Genomic DNA, 23599 nt, shown 5'->3' with positions numbered 1-23599 from the left:
TGTGTATGTATATATGTGAATACATACATTAAGATTTTCTAAATATATCAAGGTATACCTAGAAATTTTATATTTGTATTTACCTCTAAGTGGAAGAGAAGTAGGCAAAGTTCATATATTTTTAAAAGCTCTTTCGTTCACTTCCCATAAACTGAAAAAATGATTGAGTCCAACAATTGAACAATAAATTATTCTGAAGACTGATGAATTGCAGTTGTTGAATTTTAACAGAATTGAAGGATTATTTAATTGAGTTTTCAGCAGATAGATTTGAACCTCTTTTTTGGTTACATAAGTCCCTTTGTGCATTTTAACCTGTATCATGGAATGACAAAAATTTTAACGTCAAGCATTAAATAAGCATGCACACGTGTACATGGAGCTTCAATTCTCATCCCTTAATCCTGTGATCAACAATGCTCATTATTCCAGTGTATTACATGCATGGCTGAGGATCAAAAACCACATTCCTAAAGGCTGACACCAAACCCTGATTGCCTATCAGTTTTATGTGTCAGCTTGGATAGAGTTCTAATTTCTTCAAATATTGCCTTCAAGGTTACTGTAAAGATACCACGTACATGTGACAGAAGTGGCCACACAGTTGACTTTAAGTAAGGATTCTTACTCCTAGTACGCTAGTGAATTTGATGTGATTAGTTGAGACCTATAGAAAGAGCTGTGGCTTCTTGAAGAACTTTCATCCCTGGATGATAGCTTCCTGATCTACCCTCTACCCACAGGCTGCCTTGCCGAGACCCTGCTTTGGGGAAATTATATTTGCCCGACCAGCTCCCACAATCACGTAAATAAATTCTTGCACTTAATATTCTAACATATTTATCTGTTACTTTGTTTCTTTTTTAATTTTTAATTTGAAATGCAGAGTTGAAGAGAGAGACAGAGAGAGATAGAGAAAGTTCTATCTACTGGTTCACTCCCTAAAGGATGCAACAGCCAGAGTTGGGCCATGTTGAAGCCAGGAGCAGGAAGTCATTCTGGGTCTCCCACGTGGATGTAGGGGCCCAAGCAATTGGACCATCCTCTGCTGCTGACCCAGGTGCATTAACATGGAGCTGGATGGGAAGTGGAGCAGCCTGGATTCTAACCAATGCCCATATGGGATGCCAGCATCACAGGCAGAGGCTTAACCTGCTGTGCCATATGTCAGCCCCTGTTTTATCTGTTTATCAAGTTGAATCCTAACCAACACATCCTTTCCCACTCTAAAAATAAGTAATTTCTAGCCAAGAATACATATATGGATCGAAAAAATTCACTCTCATGTTATGACATTTTTCTTCCAATCTAAAACTTATCATAAATAATCATCAAATAAAATGTATGATGTGCTTATATTCATATGTCAATATTGATAAATGTAGTTAATTTGGAATTTTAAAATGTTAAAATGCCTGCAACAACCAGGGCTGAGGCAGATCTAAACCAGGAGCCAGGAATTACATCTCAGTCCCTCAAATGGGTGCAGGGAACCATGGCCTTAGGACATCATCTGCTGCCTTGCATTAGGGAGAAACTGGGTCAGAAGAGTGTAAGAGCCTGGACTCCAACTGGGCACTCTGATTACAGATAACATGTGGTGTCTGCCCCTAATAAGACAGATTTGCCACTTGTTGAAGTCACAGGGAATTTTATAAAATTACTTTACTTGATTTAAAAATTTCCATTTTAGAAAAGCATGTTAAGATGATGCCTATCTGTCTGTAGATATAGAACTATCCATGGATACATGATATATACATAGATAAAGAGATGATAGGTGTATGCATACTTTAAAAAACTATGGAAGCAGAGATAAAATACACTTATTTGTTATGAAATTATTTGAAATTTGTGCACCATTTTTCATAATATCCGCTTTCCACAAATACGTTACAGACATCATATGTGTGTATGTATTTATGAGTGCCAAATCACTGTTAAGTAAATTTTACAACATGTATTTAAAGGACTATATCATAATTTTATTTGGAAATGTCAGTGTTTATAAAATAGTAAAATTATATTATGGGAAAGCAGGGGAAGATGACCCAAGTTCTTGACTTGTGCCCCTACACCCATACTGGAGACTCAGGTGGAGTCCCAGGCTCCTGACTGTGGTCTGGCACATTCCTGCCATTGTGGCCATTTAGGGCACAAACCAGTGGATGGAGGATCTCTCCCTCTTTCTGTAATTCTGCCTTTCAGATAAATAATTCTCAAAAAATGTGTAGGCAAGATCACACACATAATTATTTTTATATTTAATTTGTGTTTTATGAATGAAACATCTGTGGAGAAATGCAAAAGTTAAGAGCATTGTTGCTATAGTCAAACTGCTGGGTTTGCATTGAGACAGTTAGTGATACCAGATGTTGAGTTTCATTTTTGCCATGTTTAAAAGTGAAGAATAATGTTTATCATAAGCATATAAATTGCTTGATCTTGCTTGTCTTCTTTTTTTTTTTACAGGCAGAGTGGACAGTGAGAGAGAGAGACAGAGAGAAAGGTCTTCCTTTTGCCATTGGTTCACCCTCCAATGGCTGCTGCGGCCAGCATGGTGCCGCCGGCACACTGCGCTGATCCAATGGCAGGAGCCAGGTGCTTCTCCTGGTCTCCCGTGGGGTGCAGGGCCCAAGCACTTAGGCCATCCTCCACTGCACTCCCTGGCCACAGCAGAGAGCTGGCCTGGAAGAGGGGCAACCAGGACAGAATCCAGCGCCCTGACTGGGACTAGAACCTGGTGTGCCGGCGCCACAAGGCAGAGGATTAGCCTAGTGAGCCGCGGTGCCGGCATGTGCTTATCTTCTAAATTGCAATGAGAAAATCTGTATCTCCTCCCCAAAACAAGATATTCTGCATTTCCTACCTCTGTTAAATATAGCTCTTTGTATCCAGATAGGAGATTCAGGTCTTTGGACTCTTTACTCCTTGTGCTCTGTGTGGCAGTCTCTGGGAGATCCTTAGCCGCAGCAGCCAGAGTGATGAACAGCCTTCAAAGCCAAGCCCAGGACTCTGGAGAAAAGAATGCAGGAGATGTCCTTCATCTTGAAATACTGCCAAGACCCAGCTCAGACCTGGCTATTCTATCCCTTGAGAACTTTGCTATCACTTTCTGAGCACTACTAGTCATTTGCTCTGATGGGCTACCATTACACTCTGGGATAGCCCTAGTTTTCCGCATTTACCCTGTATGGTAAATAAGTGCTAATTTACCTAGCTTGTCAGTTGTACATAAGAAGTAGCATGCTTCTTTTGGTTTTCATTCAATACCAGGTAGCATGCATTAGTAATTATTCTGTAAGAGACTTCTTCTTTTTGTTTTTCTTTGACAGGCAGAGTGGACAGTGAGAGAGAGAGACAGAGAGGTCTTCCTTTGACATTGGTTCACCCTCCAATGGCCACCGCAGCCGGCGCGCTGCAGCCAGCGCACCACACCGATCCAAAGGCAGGAGCCAGGTGCTTCTCCTGGTCTCCCATGGGGTGCAGGGCCCAAGCACTTAGGCCATCCTCCACTGCACTCCCTGGCCACAGCAGAGAGCTGGCCTGGAAGAGGGGCAACTGGGACAGAATCCGGTGCCCCGACCGGGACTAGAACCTGGGAGCCAGAGCCGCAAGGTGGAGGATTAGCCTACTGAGCCATGGCGCTGGCCGAGACTTCTTCTGACTGCATAACTTTACATTGCTCATCATTCAGTTTCCTATTTTGTCTAGATGACAGTATAGTAAGAACAAGTCTTTTTTTTAAAAAAAATTGAGTTGATTTTTTGGGGGCTGAATTGAATGAATGTGTTCAGTTAGCTAGATATAGCTCTATTTTAATAATAGCTGTACTAAGCTGGCTTCAACTGATAGCTGTTTTCCATGTCATATAGGCATTTTGATTGATTTTTACAATTCATGGGTTCTTTAAACTTCCTGAACACAATTCTTTCTCTACACACATCAAAGGACACTCACTGTGTTTCATGACTCAATTGATTGTTTTAACTTCTAATCCTCATGGAAGGTTTCCAATCACTTTCCTGACTCCTGAAGTCTTTTATTTTTGTTAGTTCATACCCTTGTTCATTTTACTTTCCAAACTAAATGAAACAAAATACTTCAAATGCTAACTTTTAAAATGGGGTAACTTACATATGTATTTTTCTCTTTATATCTTGCCTCTAGGTTTTTCTGATGCTTCTGCTTGAATAAGGTCTTTGACAGTCTAAAAACTGTATACTCCCAATTCCTACAGGCACTTTCTGATAAACATAGCAAACATGCAATGTCCATAATATTTCTCAGACACTCGCTGATTTAAGTGCTCATTTCTGGAAACTGTTTTCAAATGTCCCCATATCTCATATACACGACTAGACACAGAGAAAGGGAAAATAACTTTGTTGCCTGAAAAGGAGAAAACATGGCATTGTGCAGAAAAGAATCATTTTAAAGTGGCTGTGGAATTTCACTTACAGAAAAATTGAAAAAAGAAGAAATATAATTCCTATAAATCCTTCATCTACATTACCTAAATTTAAACATTTTATGAAGTGATATTTGATATGTCATTCCCTCATTTTCTATAAAATCTATACTTTACATTCTCAGAAAATGTTACCGAAATTATACCATTTACCCCAAAATTACTCACTGTGACTTTCTATTAATAACTTTAAAAACCATAAAATCAGAATATTAACATTTACATAATCCTACTGCTATTAATTATCTACATCTTTCTCTTCTATAATATATAAATACATACTTATGTATTTAACTACATATATGCATATATATATATATTGTATGTATATATATCATCAGTATTTCTGTATCTTTAGATTGTAAGAGACTTTTTTTTTTGACAGACAGAGTGGATAGTGAGAGAGAGAGAGACAGAGAGAAAGGTCTTCCTTTTGCTGTTGGTTCACCCTCTAATGTGGGTGTCACAGCTGGCGTGCTGTGGCCCGCTCACCACGCTGATCCAAAGGCAGGAGCCAGGTGCTTCTCCTGGTCTCCCATGGAGTGCAGGGCCCAAGCACTTGGGCCATCCTCCACTGCCTTCCCAGGCCACAGCAGAGAGCTGGCCTGGAAGAGGGGCAACCGGGAAAAAATCTGGCACCCTGACCGGGACTAGAACCCGGCGTGCCGGTGCCGCTAGGTGGAGGATTAGCCTATTGAGCGGCGGCGCCAGCCATGAGACTTTTTTCAACACAGCATTAAGTTTGCATTTCTGCCGTTTAATTTACACCTATCATTTTAGAACATGGATATTTCTAGATGTTATGGTAAGCACATTTAATTATTGATGAATTAATAGTTACAAAAGTCTTCCTAGTTTCCAGTATATTTCAGTTTCAAAAACTTTCTATTTTGCTCAACAATGAACATGAGGTAAGAGGGCTTTGGTATCTTGCCCTATATGATACATTCTATAAGAATCAGAATCAGGAATTCAGATTCACACATACTGATGATAGATTTCAACCCATTAATACTTCATCTGTTTTCTTCCTATATCCTTCTTCCTTTCAACTAGATTCAGTGGTTTTCAGGGATAGAATGTTGATCCAAAACTTTTTGCTTTCTTCCAAAGTACATGTTTAAAATTATCTGAATAAGATGACTTTACTCTATTTCTTCTCAGATTTTAAGAAGCAGTCAGTGGCAGATTTTTATTTTTTTCTCTTTTATGCAAAAGTGCTGTTATTTTCACCATCTCAGTACTACTAAATGAATAATTTGTTTGCTAATAATTCTATTTGCTACTTCTCTCACCTTGAAAATCATCAAACATTTATTTTGTCTTCCCTTTTCAAACAACAGCAATTGCCTTTCTTTTCTGAATGGCTCTGACCACTGTCTTTCACAAACACAAGACTGCCTTGCCCTTGCCCCTTTGGGGTTTCTTAAAATATCTCAAAAAGAGAAATCCATGTTCAGATTTTTCTCATGTGTTTTTGTCTAAAATACTTCCATAAGTAACATTACTTAATAAAATAATTCAAGCAATAGATTGAGTTCTTTACACAGAATTACACATTCCTCAGATGTTACAAGTTACTAAAACTTCAGGGAGTTTGAGAAATGAAAGGCGTGATTCAAAAAACCAGTAAATATAACCTAGTAAAATAAACAAATAAAAACAAAATGTTCCAGAATTTAAAAACACTGTCCCATAAACTCATTAATGTCTTCTTTCATTGCTTAACCTTTCAATTTATAGGAAAGTGCTTCAAAAAACCAATACAATGTTAAGTTTATTTTGTTGCCAACATTTCAAAAATCTGTGCAGAGAAGGGTCTTCACAAGGCTCATGAAATATGTGTCTTTGAACGAAAAATGTTATTTTTTATTCCATTTCTCCATGAATATTTTGAAATACCCTCATACACACACATACACACACACCATATTTATGCATATTTTAATTATTTACTATATATTATGGCATATTTCAAGCACTTGGGAGCCATATGTGTATTCACACAGCCAACATTTCTAGGGAGAAAAAGAAAACAAGCAAATAAATAAACTGGATATTCAGAAAGTATCATTGTTGGGAGAAATTTTGTTGGCATTTCTCCAAGTATCTGCCCAGGTTGGGTCTTGCGAGCAAAATATTATGTTTTGAATTGCAAATGACATTAGAAGCTGGAGATAGATACTCCTGCAGAATAGATTTAGAGAAATATTTTCCTCCAGGAAATGTCCATGGTGGTAAAGTTCTCCCTGTCTTTTTTCCAGAGACATTTGCTTATATTTCAGGATAATAAACCTAGACATGTCTCTCATTCCCTTCAGGAGAAGACTTAACTCAAGTTCCACAGAAATAACTCATCCTTCTCTCAAGATTGAGGTTGGGTAGTTTCACATGCAGCCACTTAAAATCTTAGGGTCTCTTACTTTCATACCTCTGCACACAATTCACCACACATGCATGTAAATCTCTAGTCCTCATAAGTTTATTTCTGACAATCAAGGTGTGAAGATTGAATATAGGAAACTGATTGAGCAACTCTTTTTGATACTGTGCCTGTGACCTACCTTTTAAAACATTTTTAAAGATTATTTATTTCAAAGGCAAAGTTACACACAGAAAGGGAACAGAGAGAAAGAGATAGAGACAGAGAAGTCTTCTATTCAATAGTTCACTCCACAAATCTCTGCAAAACCTAGGGCTGAGGCAGGCCAAAACCAGGAGCCTGGAACTCCATCATGGCCTTCCAGGTGGGTGGCAGGGGAAAATTACTTGTGTCATCTACTGATTTCCCAGGTGCACTAGCAGGATGTTCCATTGGAAGTGGAGCAGCCAGGATTTGAACTGGTGTCCCTATGAGATGCTGGCACTACAGGTGATAACTTAACCCACTGCACCACAATGCTAGCCCCATGTGGCCTATTTTTGATTCAAGTATCTCAATCTGTTGTGTGTGTGTATGTGTGTGTGTGTGTGTGTGTATAACATCCTAAAAGTCTATAGTCATCTTTAAAACAAGGTAAAAATCTCAGACACTTCTGACTTTCCATTTTAATAATCATATGTACTAGACAAAAATTTGATGAAGATAAATGGAAACTATGGAGAGGTGGATGGAAAAGACATGTTTAAAGAAAGCCTCTCTGCCACTGAAGTGGATACCTGGAGATGTGAAGGTGTCATTAATGGAAAGAAAATTTTCCTTAAAGATGAGAAGCAGATGAAGTATTCATGCAACAATTAGAAAACCCTTGCATTGACTAAGATTAAAGAGTTGTAGAGGGATACAGATGTGTATGTGGGGAGCAGCCAGGTCAGGCAGGTGTGGTTGCTAATATATGGTTACACTGAAGAAATTAGTGGAGGCTTAAATTCAGGTTTTCATTAATAATTTGGTTCAAGATACAGTTATTTTGATATTTTACAAATGGAAAGGGTACATCAACAATTGGCTTTATAAGTCTGTAGTTGAAAGAGGAATCTTGGGATTCAGAAAAGTTAGCCTGCATATAATATGTAAAACCAAGGATAATATCTGTTCACCTAAGGAGTTGGGATGGACAGAGAAGTCTATTCAGAGCAATTGAGGAATAGTGATGGGAGTAAAAATAAAGTGTGTTATGGTGTACATCACAGGGTAAGTTGCCACATGCCTTTGTACTAATGGCTAGTGTTAACAGAAGGGTGCCTGACATCAAGCAATGTGGAAGTCATGGGTGAAATTCCTAAGAACCATTTCCCTGAGGTGATCAGGATAGTAGTTAATAGAAGTGGGAGGCAAGTAAGAACACACAGATGCTGAGTGTCTTCAGGTCCTTCGATTTTTTTCCCACATAAAGGTGCAGAAAATAAAGTCGAGATATACAGATTTGAGTGGATTTCTACAGAACTATTTTCTTCAAGTTGAGGTTATTAAAGAGGAAGAGGGACTATCACTGACATTTGATTTTCAACAATTGAAGTATCATTTGTTGATACTGATTCAGAAAAAAATGACCTTCTATCCATCCTTAATCCCTTTGTCTGTGAAATCAGAAAGTATCTTGTACTTCCAAAGAGCTATGTATGAATAAAGCATGTTTAACTATGAGAATGCACATTCATATGATAGGAACTATGTATAAAGATTCATTTCACCAATTTATACTAAAACAAAAATAAAATAAAATCACTGGATAAATAATGTATCCATGTAAATTACAATAAGCAGTACAATATTCCTACTTTAATTTTCAAAATAGAATGGATTTTTTTAATTTTAATGGAGAAAAACTTGTATGAGAATAAGTGGCAATGCGATCATATCATAGTAGCCTATGCTTATTGTAATTCCATGTTGGTAGAAGTCCTAGAAATTAGTTAAAATGCTGACGTAGCCACTACAATGTTTACATGCAAAGCATTCAAGATTTAGAGCATTAAAATAGGTAAGGAGGGGCCGGCACTGTGGCACAGCATGTTAAAGCCCCGGCCTGAAGCACCGGTATCCCATATGGGCATTGGTTCTAGTCCCGGCTGCTCCACTTCTGATCCAGCTCTCTGCTAGTGCCTGGGATAGCAATAGAAGATGGCCCAAGTCCTTGGGCCTCTACACCCATGTGGGAGACCCAGAAGAAGCTCTTGGCTTCTGGCTTTGGATTAGCACAGCTCCAGCCTTGCAGCCATCTGGGGAGTGAACCAGTGGATGGAAGACCTCTCTCTCTGTCTCTACCTCTCTCTGTAACTGTGTCATTCAAATAAATGAAATAAATCTTTAAAAAATAGGTAAGGAAATTTTAATGAATTGTATTATTACATTTTGCACTGAAATACAGAGGGTTCTAGTTATCTTTAATATTCAAGCTAATAATTTTCGAGTCCATAGTATGTACTATGAGAAAACCATAATGAACATGTATTATTCTCTAATTTTAAATATTCTAAGCAGTTGAAACCCAATAATACAACTTAGAAATATGCCAAAATGTATTTGTGATTCAAAGAAAAGAAATTCAAAATTATTAATATCAAGTCAGCTTACCAAAAGATTAAGAAATTAGAACACAAATCCAAGTAATGAAAAAGCACTGTGAACATTTATCAACAAAGTTAAAAGTTCCTTTTTGCTCAACTTTTGTTTTAGGTACAGTAGACATGGAATAAAATGGAATGTAACTGACCTAATGACAAAGAGTCTGGTGTATACATTCCATACTAGATCGCTTTAATAAATCATAATATCACAATGGCACAGTATATTCAGAAACTAGAAATAGATATTAGTAAAATTTCATTAATAAACACAGAGAAATATTTTGGGTACACAGGTTTGATCTTTTAAATTCTTAAAAATGAAAATCTAATCCTTGTGAATTTTTTGTCTCACCTAAGAAGCAAATCATTACAGTCATAATAATCTGAACAATAAAAGTACTTATTTTTCACATATAAAGTGATTCCATAGATAATTGGTAATGAGTATATTAAAGATTTATAACATCTTTGTGTTTTGTACCTAAGTTTGTATATTGAGTTAGGAGACCAAAAGAAGAAATCTGAAGAATAGAATCAAAAACATGTGTATGTTTGAAAAAATAGAGAATAAAACTTCAGATTTTTTTTTTCAATTTAGAAGCTTGATCTATGGAGCAAATAGAGTGACAAATACATTAAAAGACAATGCCAGTGTATAATTAAGAGAAATTATTTTCCATAATGAACAAACAACAGATGATGTTTACCTCTTTGAAATTAAGAAAGGAAATTATAATGTATTACTTTAGATATAAAATTAGCCATGACAAAAAGAAAGCACTTAACAATATCTGTTAGTAAGAATGAGTCAGGGTGTGCATATTGGCCAGTGGTAAAAGATACCTTTGGGACACCCACATCCCACATCAAGGTGCCTGGATTTGAGACCTGACTCTGCTTCTGATCCAGCCTCCTGCCAAAGGAAACTCGGGTGGAGTTCCTGGCTTCTACTTTAGGGCTGACCAAGTCCTGGATGTTGTTGGCACTGGGGAGTGAACCAGATGATGAAAGATCTCTCTGCCTGGATAACTCTAAAATTCTATCTTTCAAATAAATAGATAAAATATTATATCACATTGAAATTAAAGAGAATAGGTGAGCCTTGGGGAATGTAAAAATAGACTTTTTCTATATTTTTATTTCACAGACATATATATCAATGACAATTTTAGATTTGATTGAATGAGTAACTCTGACTTAATTTTGTCATGAAGATAATCCATTATCAGTAATCAAAATTCATTAAAACAAAACAAAGTTATAAAATCAATTGCCATTTTAACAATATTTAACTAATATATTGTTAGAAAATAGCCCATGTCTTGGAATGAACTTAATGGGCACATTGATAGTTATTGCTTATACATTAGAATAAATGAAAATAGTCCCAGGCTTATCATGATTATTAGGAACAAACCAGTAAAAATGCAAGCTAAGTACATTGGTGAGTATATTAATTCAACCTCACTGTGATGAGTGTTAAAAAATGTCTTTTAGAATTGAAATTTAAAATAACACTTTGAAACTAGTTGAAGATCATACCTCTATATAAAGCTGACTAAAACTGTTAGACATTTTGAGAAAATAGATTTATGAACTCTAATAATTATCACCCTGTAAATTTTTATTATTCACTAAGTGGGAATACTTGCAACAGGAAGAATGTTTTTCAACCTAATGAGAACCACATATTCTAAGTGACTAAAATTAACCCATATTATTAATATTATACTAATATGTCAGAATGCCAGAGTCAGCATTTTTATGTTCATGGCAAGCATTTTAATGCATTTTGAAAGGTGGGAATCTTTTAGTTTTTATGTACAATTATAATTATAATATAAAATGATGGAATACATTTTAAGCAAGATGTTAAAATTTGAAATGATGTATTATAAACAGTCTCAGATTAATTAAGAATTAAAACAGTACTCATGTGTTATTTTGTCCCATGGAACATAATGCTTACATAACTATTTATACACAATGTAAAAGTTTCTGTTTGTGAATCTGACAAAATTTTTTTTTATGAATTGAACATACTTACTTTAATATGTCTTAGAAAACTATGTTATGAATAATTAAAGCAAATTTGAAGAAGGGAAGAGAGAGGGGACATTTCACTGCTAAGTATCAGATAGCTGTGGAACTATTCTAATAGATAGTATGGGGTTTTTTTTGAGTTTTTTTTTTATTTTTAGTTCCCTCTGGTCTTTTTTTTTTAACTTTTATTTAATGAATATAAATTTCCAAAGTACAGCTTATGGATTACAATGGCTTCCCCCCCCATAACTTCCCTCCCACCCGCAACCCTCCCCTTTCCTGGTCCCTCCCCCTTCCATTCACATCAAGATTCATTTTCAATTCTCTTTAAATACAGAAGATCCGTTTAGCATATATTAAGTAAAGATTTCAACAGTTTGCACCCACATAGAAACATAAAGTGAAAAATACTGTTTGAGTACTAGTTATAGCATGAAATCACAATGTACAGCACATTAAGGACAGAGATCCTACATGAGGAGTAAGTGCACAGTGACTCCTGTTGTTGAATAACAAATTGACACTCTTGTGTGTGGCATCAGTAATCACCCTAGGCTCTTGTCATGAGCTGCCGAGGCTATGGAAGCCTTTTGAGTTCACCGACTCTGTTCATATTTAGACAAGGTCATAGTCAAAGTGGAAGTTCTCTCCTCCCTTCAGAGAAAGGTACCTCCTTCTTTGATGACCTGCTCTTTCCACTGGGATCTCACTCGCGGAGATCTTTCATTTAGGTTTTGGTTGTTGTTGTTGTTTTTCGTTTGTTTGTTTTTTTGCCAGAGTGTCTTGGCTTTCCATCCCTGAAATACTCTCATGGGCTTTTCAGCCAGATCCGTGTGCCTTAAGGGTTGATTCTGAGGCCAGAGTGCTGTTTAGGACGTCTGCCATTCTATGGGTCTGCTGTGTATCTCACTTCCCATGTTGGATCGTTCTCTCCCTTTTTTATTCTATCAGCTAATATTTGCAGACACTAGTCTTGTTTATGTGCTCCCTTTGGCTCTTAGTCCTATCATTATGATCAATTGTGAACAGAAATTGATCACTGGGACTAGTGAAATGGCATTGGTACATGCCACCTTGATGGGATTGAATTCGAATCCCCTGGTATGTTTCTAACTCTACCATTTGGGGTAAGTCAGCTTGAGCATGTCCCGAATTGCACATCTCTTCCCTCTCTTATTCCCACTCTTATATTTAACAGCGACCAGTTTTCAGTTAACTTTCAACACTTCAGAATAACTGTGTATTGATTACAGTATTCAACCAAAAGTATTAAGTAGAACAAACAACAACAACAAAAAATATGAAGAGGGATAATGTATTAAGTTGTTCACCAACAGTCAGGGCAAGGGCTGATCAAGTCAGCATTTCTCATAGTGTTCATTTCACTTTAACAGGTTTCCTCTTAGGTGCTCAGTTAGTTGTCACCAATCAGGGAGAACTTATGATATTTGTCCCTTTGGGACTGGCTTATTTCACTCAGCATAATGTTTTGCAACTTCCTAACAGGGATCACTTTTCAGTTAAAATTTAAACACCTAAGAATAATTGTTTGTTAATTAAAGAGTTCAACCAATAGTACTAGAACAAAAAATATACTAAAATGGATAAAGTATTACATTGTACATCAACAGTCAGGACAAGAGCTGATCAAGTCACTGTTTCTCATAGTGTCCATTTCACTTCAACAAGTTTCCCCTTTGGTGCTCAGTTAGTTGTTGCCGATCAGGGAAAACATATGATATTTGTCCCTTTGGGACTGGCTTAATTCACTCAGCATGATGTTTACCAAATTCCTCCATCTTGTTGCAAATGACCGGGTTTCATTGTTTTTGACTGCTGTATAGTAATCTATAGAGTACATGTCCCATAATTTCTTTATCCAGTCTACTGTTGATGGGCATTTGGGTTGGTTCCAGGTCTTAGCTATTGTGAACTGAGCTGCAATAAACATTAATGTGCAGACAGCTTTTTTGTTTGCCAATTTAATTTCCTTTGGGTAAATTCCAAGTAGTGCTATAGCTGGGTTGAATGGTAGGGTTATATTCAGGTTTCTGAGCTACAAAAACAATCAAATACCTTGGAATAAACTTAACCAAGGACATTAAAGATCTCTACAATGAAAATTATAAAACCTTAAAGAAAGAAATAGGAGGATACCAAGAAATGGAAAAATCTTCCATGCTCATGGATTGGAAGAATCAATATCATCAAAATGTCCATTCTCCCAAAAGCCATTTATACATTCAATGCAATACCAATCAAGATACCGAAGACCTTCTTCTCAGATCTGGAAAAAATGATGCTGAAATTCATATGGAGGCACAGGAGACCTTGAATAGCTAAAGCAATCTTGTACAACAAAAACAAAGCCAGAGGCATCACAATACCAGATTTCAGGACATACTATAGGGCAGTTGTAATCAAAACAGCATGGTCCTGGTACAGAAACAGATGGATAGACCAATGGAACAGAATAGAAACACCAGAAATCAATCCAAACATCTACAGCCAACTTATATTTGATCAAGGATCCAAAACCAATCCCTGGAGTAAGGACAGTCTATTCAATAAATGGTGCTGGGAAAATTGGATTTCTACATGCAGAAGCATGAAGCAAGACCCCTACCTTTCACCTTACACAAAAATTTACTCAACATGGATTAAAGACTTAAATCTATGACCCGACACCATCAAATTATTAGAGAGCATTTGAAACACCCTGCAAGATATAGGTACCAGCAATGACTTCTTGGAAAAGACCCCAGAAGCACAGGCAGTCAAAGCCAAAATTAACTATTGGGATTGCATCAAATTGAGAAGTTTCTGTACTTCAAAAGAAACGGTCAGGAAAGTGAAGAGGCACCAACAGAATGGGAAAAAATATTTGCAAACTATGCAACCGATAAAGGGTTGATAACCAGAATCTACAAAGAAATCAAGAAACTCCACAACATCAAAACAAACAACCCACTTAAGAGATGGGCCAAGGACCTCAATAGACATTTTTCAAAAGAGGAAATCCAAAGGACCAACAGACACATGAAAAAATGTTCAAGGTCGCTAGCAATCAGGGAAATGCAAATCAAAATCACAATGAGGTTTCACCTTACCCTGGTTAGAATGGCTCACATACAGAAATCTACCAACAACAGATGCTGGCGAGGATGTGGGGAAAAAGGGACACTAACCCACTGTTGGTGGGAATGCAAACTGGTTAAGCCACTATGGAAGTCAGTCTGGAGATTCCTCAGAAACTTGAATATAACCTTACCATTCAACCCCGCTATACCACTCCTTGGAAAAATTCTCTTTTTTTCTTTTCTTTTCTTTTTTTTTTGTAGTCAAGGTGAGTTCCTTGTCCAAATATATAACCTAATTGCATCCCAAACCATTTTCAAATCCACCTTCTACTCCATCTTTAAACCAAGTCAGAACAGGGTATGGATTTTTTTTTAAAATCACTTAACACTGAACAGAAAAGGCCTCGTCAGAGGCAGCTGACTACACTGTGTCACTGTCACAGCCAACATTCTGCCACACTCCCTAAAAACCTCGTTTACATCCATCATATTACTTAGCACTGTCTAGCATCCCAACCAGATAAATAGCCACACACTTCTTACAGAGTACATGGTGAGAGGCTAACATGGACTTGCTATGGTATCACACTTGTTTTAAAGCAAAAAAAAAAAAAATTAAAATTAAATAAATAGAGTAAAAAGGAAAAAAGGGCCAAAATGAAAAACTATAACTGAGAGAGATATCTGAGGTACATGGTACAAGGTAATGAACCTAATGGAGAAACAACCAGTGGCCCAGGGATTTGCTGGAGACATAGGAGTTTGGCTGGCAGTAAGAAACTAAAACTGATTCAAAACAAAACAGACGCTTTTCTCTTCTCAAGGACAGGCACCTGTCAGCGTACATGGGAAACTGTAAGGCCACGGTTGGTAAGGCACTTTGCATCACCTGCAGGCCACGGGCCAGGATGGGACCGGGACGGAGGCTCCCAGCCCAGCCACGCTGACACGCGGGGACATGCGAAGGCAGCACAAGAGTTTGTGCCAAGGGACTCCTGCAGGTGGCTCAGAGCCTGGAACCATGCAAAGCCATGGCTGTGAGAAGCCAGAAACACCCTCCTGCACCTTCCCACCCAATCTTGTACCCACAGATGGACGAATGACTGCATGAGCAATGCCCCAGGTCCACAGCCATGGAAGCCTGCGCTCCATCCAGGGCTGCACAGGGGACTTGACCGTCTCAGCATTAATTTCCCTTTTAAAGCTATTCCCAAGGTTGGACTGTCTCAAAGATAAACAAAGAGGAATCCTGTTGGTGTGGATGCCAACTGGCGCGCTCCAACGTCCGCCTCGCTCCTACCTCCAATCCTGCACTAACCAGGATTATCTTCTTGAACTAGAAACTCAGTATTTACACGACATAAGGTGCAAGTATATTTCTTCTCCCAGCCCCGTCCCCCGTGGCCCGTGGAGAGAAAATCCCCCTGCCCTCCTGGAGGGACTCAGCTGGTCCTCACCTGTGGGTGCCAGAGCTCCCTGGGCAGCCTGGAGGGGCCCTGAACATGCCAGGCTGCAGGAAAGCCACAGCTCCCTCCCCACAGTCAGCCCTGCGGCTGGCCCAGGGAGGGAGTCAGTGGGTTCCTACTCCTCCGGCCTCCTAAGCCTCCGCCTGCCTGAGCCAGAACAGAGCACCCAGCCCAAGGGCAGCCCGAAGGCCCCTCTCCAAGGAGCTCACCCCCCAGCACACCTGAGGCAAGGGGTTTGCAAAGGAAGCTGCCACAGCTTCCTCCCTGACTGACCCCCACCTGCACGGTGTTTCCCCACTCAGCATTTATTTCTGGCAATTTCTCCCCCACAAGATTGGGCCAAAATAGGGGAAGGGTTAAAATTTGGCAAGCTGGGAGTGGGAGGACAACTCAGTCCCCACTGATGGAGAAAAAACAAAAACTTAGAAATTAAGAAAAAAGATCAGAATAAATGTGGAGCCTGGTTCGTGGGAGCTGAGACAGAGGGAGAAAAAAAAAAAGTTGAAATCCATGAGCAGATGTGAACCTCTCTGGGGTGGAAACTCCTTCCTATGGGGAGACCAGGACCCAGAGAGGGTGTGCGTCCCTCCAAGAAATCCAGGGCTCCTGCTTTTGCTTATGTAGGACACAGAAAGAAAACCTATTGCCCTGTCGTTGGCAACGGCCATCCCTCATGGCCCCACGGCTAGGAGAGAAAAAGCTAGAAAGACCAAGACCACAGGAAGAGGCTGGGAGGGCTGCTCCTCCCTCATCTGTCAGCTTCGGCGCACGTCCCAGGGCTGAATCTGCACCAGGACTCCCCGAGAACCCCAGGGACCGGGCCTTCCCCATGCCGTGCCGCACAGCGCAGGCTCTGGGTGAACACTGGCTGCTCCATTTTCTGCTCCCAAACCTCAGGATGCGCCAGCCGCGCCCCACCAGCGACCCCCACCCCGAGAATCTCGAGGTCGAGCTAGTCCCAACCCCCTGCCATCACACTTCCTGCAGCCTCTTAGCCACCTCCCAACACTCACCTACCCCGTCTGTTCTTTGTGCCAACTCCATCATGTGATTTTGAACCCCGGAATCTCGCGTCCCGGCCTCACCGAGGACCTGGCCTGGCCTACTGCTTGCCTAACCCTGGTCTGAGCACCACACACGCTGCAAGCTGCAGGCCTGAGACCTGGGACAGTTTCAGAGATGACGGGGGAGGGGGTGGGGGTCTGTGCACAGGAGTGAGACAGAGGGGAGACGGCCGCCCGCAAGCCCTGCGCATGCTGCAATGCCCTCCGGCTTCCTTCCTGACGCCTACAACTCCTGCGCCAATGCCGCTGGGTCCAAGCTTGAGTTCAAGGTCTGCCTTGTGGGGGGTGGGGGTGGGGTCCCTTGGTTCAATGCATTGCTTTTCCATCCTGAGGAGGATACCGGAGTCAGAAAGGGAGCCCGATGGCCTGTGAACATGGACAGGCCCCTGAGTGCGGGGCCTGGCGAGTCCTCCTCCCCACCCAGCCTCGCCTTGCCCTCCTGGGGACTTGCTCCCAAAGCAGAAAGTGTTTGGCTGTGAGGTAAGAAAATCATTGTCTTTTGCAGTTATTGATTTTGTCCAGTAAACCTGAGGTAAAGAATGCACTGTCTTTGAAGATTGTGATCAGAGGGAAAAAAAAAAGAAACAAAACCCACTAACCATGAATATGCTACCAGAAGGAACAAAGGATGGGAGGACTTTTCCAGTAAGAAGAACTCATATCTTAACCATCTACTTCAGGACTTGGAACTTAAGCAGTAAAATAATATATTATAAAAATGTTTAGGGGAGGAGGCAAGATGGCGGAATAGGAAGGGAGCACACTGATAGTCCGGGGAGAGATAGTTTAATAAAAGTGGAGATACTGCAGGTTCAAGGAAGAGTAGGGGAGGAAACAGCAGAAGAAACTCTTCCGGAACACGTGATTCACAGTGGACCTGCGTGGAGAGCATGGGAGCCCACAGTTCAGGACACCAGCAGCAGACTCAACACACCAGCGCTGGAACACGAGGTGAGCCAAACCTCAATAGCCCGAGACACCGGCAGGCAAGCAGAGAGAGGAGACTAGAGGGAACGACCCCCGGGGGGGAAAAGTTCACCAGGCTAACTGGAAGAGAGAGAGAGAGAAAAAAAAAGGTGACTGGTATGGACACGGGTTTCTCTCTCTCCGCTCACCTCTCAAGGGCAAGCAAGACAAAGAGCAGGCGCCATCTTGGACATACGTCATAAGCAGAGCGACCTCAGGTCTGCACCGGCCCTGAGCCTAGCAGAAAAACCTGACTTTGGGCAGGGCGAATTAACAGGAGATTAGGACCTAGTAAATTTGTGGTGCTACTGAACTGAGACTGTGAAAAAAGAGACGGTGGGGGAGAGAACTCACGGAATTCACGTGAGTACTCTCCAGAGACGCTACAATTCCGTAACTTTGGCAACCCAGTGGGAGACTGAAGGAGAATTTGAGCCCACTCTGAGGGCCGAACAGATTCCCTGTGGGGTCCTTGGGAAAGAGCTTCCGATCTCTGGCTCCTGTGGGTATATCATTTGCCTGCTAACTACCTCCAACTTCGTTCAGCTGTGCGGAATTACTTCCCTTTTGAATCAAAAAAAGAAAGAGACAGAGAGAGATCTACCACGCCTAACCTGGGAGTGTCACCTTTGGCACACCAAACAGAGCTCTCAGGCCACACCCATCTCAAGCCCTAAGGCTCCACCAAAAACAGATAGTCCACTTAATCTAGAGTCATAGTATAACAAGAAAAAGCACCACAGTGAAGAAACCAAATATCTCAAATATGCCAAATAACAAATGCAAAAACCGAGGTAATAAAAACAAGGAAGTCACCGTGACGCCCTCAAATGAAAAAGACACCCGAATTCAAGATTATGAAGATGATGACATAGAAGAAATGCAAGAAGCAGATCTCAAAAAATTGATAAGAACATTAAGAAGTTCTCAAAAACAAATTCTTGAACTACAGAAATCCTTAATGGACAAGATAGAAAATCTCTCTCGTGAAAATGAAATATTAAGGAGGAATCAAAATGAAACGAAACAACTAGTACAACAGGAAACTGGGATAGTGACGAGAAATCGTAATGAAGTGAAGAATTCAATAAATCAAATGAAAAACACAATAGAGAACCTTACAAACAGAATGGGTGAAGCAGAAGAGAGAATATCGGACTTAGAAGACAGAGAACAGGAAAGGATACAGTCAGACCAAAGAAAAGAAGAGGAAATTAGAAATCTAAAACATATTGTCAGGAATCTTCAGGATACTATTAAAAAACCCAACATTCGGGTTCTAGGAGTTCCTGAAGGCATGGAGAGGGAGAAAGGATTAGAAGGCCTTTTTAGTGAGATATTAGCAGAAAATTTCCCAGGTTTGGAGAAGGACAGAGAAATCCTAGTACAGGAAGCTCACAGAACCCCTAATAAACACGACCAAAAGAGACCCTCACCACGACACATTGTAATTAAACTCTCCACAGTGAAACATAAAGAAAAGCTCCTAAAATGTGCAAGAGAGAAACGTCAGATTACTCTCAGAGGATCTCCAATCAGACTCACAGCTGATTTCTCATCAGAAACCCTACAAGCTAGGAGGGAATGGCGAGATATAGCCCAGGTACTAAGAGAGAAAAACTGACAGCCCAGAATATTATATCCTGCAAAGCTATCATTTGTGAATGAAGGTGAAATAAAGACTTTTCATAGCAAACAGAAATAGAAAGAATTTGTCGCCACTCGTCCAGCCCTGCAACAGATGCAAAGAAACACAGAAACACAGAAACACGGTCATCAATATGAAAGAAGATAAAGGAAGGAAACCTCACAACAAAAGATCACAGGGAATTCAAAGCATATATTAGAACTTATCTTTGGCAAATGGCAGGGCAAAGTTACCACTTTTCATTAGTCACATTGAACGTTAATGGCCTGAACTGTCCAGTTAAAAGACACCGATTGGCTGATTGGGTTAAGGAACAAAACCCATCTATTTGCTGCTTACAAGAAACACATCTTTCCAATAAAGATCCATACAGACTGAAAGTTAAAGGCTGGAAAAAGATATACCATGCCAACAGAAAAGAAAAAAGAGCGGGCGTAGCCATCTTAATATCGGACAACATAAACTTTACCACAAAAACCATTAAGAGAGACAAAGAGGGACACTATATAATGATTAAGGGATCAATACAACAAGAAGATATAACAATTATCAATGTATATGCACCTAACTACAAGGCACCAGTTTATCTAAAAGATTTGTTAAGGGACTTAAAGGGAGACTTAGACCCCAATACAATAGTACTGGGGGACTTCAATACTCCACTCTCAGAAATAGACAGATCAATAGGACAGAAGATCAACAAGGATACAGTAGATTTAAACGACACTATAGCCCAAATGGATCTAACAGTTATATACAGAACTTTCCATCCTACAGCTAAAGATTTTACATTCTTCTCAGCAGTACATGGAACCTTCTCTAGGATTGACCACATACTAGGCCATAAAGCAAGTCTCAGCAAATTCAAAAGAATTAGAATCATACCATGCAGCTTCTCAGACCATAAAGGAATGAAGTTGGAAATTAGCAACTCAGGAATCCCTAGACCATACAGAAACACATGGAGATTGAACAACATGCTCCTGAATGAACAATGGGTCACAGAAGAAATTAAAAGAGAAATCAAAAACTTTCTGGAAGTAAATGAGGATAACAGCACAACATACCAAAACTTATGGGACGCAGCAAAAGCAGTGTTAAGAGGAAAGTTTATATCAATAGGTGGCTACATCAAGAAATTGGAAAGGCACCAAATAGATGAGCTTTCAATTCACCTCAAGGATCTAGAAAACCTACAGCAAACCAGACCCAAATCTAGTAGGAGAAGAGAAATAATTAAAATCAGAGAAGAAATCAACAGGATTGAATCCAAAAAAAACATTACAAAAAATCAGCCAAACGAGGAGCTGGTTTTTTGAAAAAATAAACAAAATTGACACCTTATTGGCCCAACTAACTAAAAAAAGAAGAGAAAATACCCAAATCAATAAAATCAGAGATGAAAAAGGAAATGTAACAACAGACACCACAGAAATAAAAAGAATCATCAGAAATTACTACAAGGACCTGTATGCCAGCAAACAGGGAAACCTATCAAAAATGGATAGATTCCTGGACACATGTAACCTACCTAAATTGAACCAGGAAGACATCGAAAACCTAAACAGACCCATAACTGAGACAGAAATTGAAACAGTAATAAAGCCCCTCCCAACAAAGAAAAGCCCAGGACCAGATGGATTCACTGCTGAATTCTACCAGACATTTAAAGAAGAACTCACTCCAATTCTTCTCAAACTATTCAGAACAATCGAAGAAGAGGGAATCCTCCCAAATTCTTTGTATGAAGCCAGCATCACCTTAATTCCTAAGCTGGAAAAAGATGCAGCACTGAAAGAGAATTACAGACCAATATCCCTGATGAACATAGATGCAAAAATCCTCAATAAAATTCTCGCCAATAGAATGCAACAACACATCAGAAAGATCATCCACCCAGACCAAGTGGGATTTATCCCTGGTATGCAGGGATGGTTTAATGTGCGCAAGACAATCAATGTGATACACCACATTAACAGACTGCAGAAAAAAACCATATGATTATCTCAATAGATGCTGAGAAAGCATTTGATAAAATACAACACCCGTTCATGATGAAAACTCTAAGCAAACTGGGTTTGGAAGGAACATTTCTCAATACAATCAAAGAAATCTATGAAAAACCCACAGCCAACATCCTATTGAATGGGGAAAAGTGGGAAGCATTTCCACTGAGATCTGGTACCAGACAGGGGTGCCCACTCTCACCACTCCTATTCAATATATTTCTGGAGGTTCTAGCCAGATATATTAGGCAAGAAAAAGAAATTAAAGGGATACAAATTGGGAAGGAAGAACTCAAACTATCCCTCTTTGCAGATGATATGATTCTTTTTTTAGGAGACACAAAGAACTCTACTAAGAGACTATTGGAACTCACAGAAGAGTTTGGCAAAGTAGCAGGGTATAAAATCAATGCACAAAAATCAACAGCCTTTGTATACACAGACAATGCCATGGCTGAGGAAGAACTTCTAAGATCAATCCCATTCACAATAGCTACAAAAACAATCAAATACCTTGGAATAAACTTAACCAAGGACGTTCAAGATCTCTACGATGAAAATTACAAAACCTTAAAGAAAGAAATAGGAGGATACCAAGAAATGGAAAAATCTTCCATGCTCATGGATTGGAAGAATCAATATCATCAAAATGTCCATTCTCCCAAAAGCCATTTATACATTCAATGCAATACCAATCAAGGTACCGAAGACCTTCTTCTCCGATCTGGAAAAAATGGTGCTGAAATTTATATGGAGGCACAGGAGACCTCGAATAGCTAAAGCAATCTTGTACAACAAAAACAAAGCCGGAGGCATCACAATACCAGATTTCAGGACATACTATAGGGCAGTTGTAATCAGAACAGCATGGTACTGGTACAGAAACAGATGGATAGACCAATGGAACAGAATTGAAACACCAGAAATCAACCCAAACATCTACAGCCAACTTATATTTGATCAAGGATCCAAAACCAATCCCTGGAGCAAGGACAGTCTATTCAATAAATGGTGCTGGGAAAACTGGATTTCCACGTGCAGAAGCATGAAGCAAGACCCCTACCTTACACCTTACACAAAAATCCACTCAGCATGGATTAAAGACCTAAATCTATGACCTGACACCATCAAGTTATTAGAGAACATTGGAGAAACCCTTCAAGATATTGGCACAAAGAATTTCTGGAAAAGACCCGGGAGGCACAGGCAGTCAAAGCCAAAATCAACTATTGGGATTGCATCAAATTGAGAAGTTTCTGTACTGCAAAAGAAACAGTCAGGAGAGTGAAGAGGCACCAACAGAATGGGAAAAAATATTTGCAAACTATGCAACAGATAAAGGGTTGATAACCAGAATCTACAAAGAAATCAAGAAACTCCACAACATCAAAACAAACAACCCACTTAAGAGATGGGCCAAGGACCTCAATAGACATTTTTCAAAAGAGGAAATCCAAAGGACCAACAGACACATGAAAAAATGTTCAAGGTCGCTAGCAATTAGGGAAATGCAAATCAAAACCACAATGAGGTTTCACCTCACCCTGGTTAGAATGGCTCACATACAGAAATCTACCAACAACAGATGCTGGCAAGGATGTGGGGGGAAAGGGACACTAACCCACTGTTGGTGGGAATGCAAACTGGTCAAGCCACTATGGAAGTCAGTCTGGAGATTCCTCAGAAACCTGAAGATAACCCTACCGTTCGACCCAGCCATCCCACTCCTTGGAATTTACCCAAAGGAATTTAAATTGGCAAACAAAAAAGCGGTCTGCACCCTAATGTTTATTGCAGCTCAATTCATAATAGCCAAGACCTGGAACCAACCTAAATGCCCATAAA

The 23599-nt window shown here is 39.7% G+C and overlaps 1 long non-coding RNA gene across 2 annotated transcripts in view; it reads right to left on the bottom strand.

Moving 5' to 3' along the window:
* Window positions 1-23599, bottom strand: part of LOC149120525 (uncharacterized) — a 67118-nt gene that overhangs the window by 16306 nt on the left and 27213 nt on the right. For both annotated transcript variants that reach the window (XR_016226207.1, XR_016226206.1), the window contains one exon: window positions 2870-3015. This is a non-coding gene — a long non-coding RNA (uncharacterized LOC149120525). The remainder of the gene's footprint in view (window positions 1-2869; window positions 3016-23599) is intronic.

The sequence above is a fragment of the Oryctolagus cuniculus genome, chromosome 19 (genome assembly GCF_051225735.1).
Source record: "Oryctolagus cuniculus isolate XC-2025 breed Fujian yellow rabbit chromosome 19, ASM5122573v1, whole genome shotgun sequence".
In the NCBI taxonomy this organism is placed as follows: Eukaryota; Metazoa; Chordata; class Mammalia; order Lagomorpha; family Leporidae; genus Oryctolagus; species Oryctolagus cuniculus.
The sequence above is the reverse complement of the archived record's forward strand: the minus strand, read 5'-3'. Positions and strand labels throughout refer to the sequence as shown.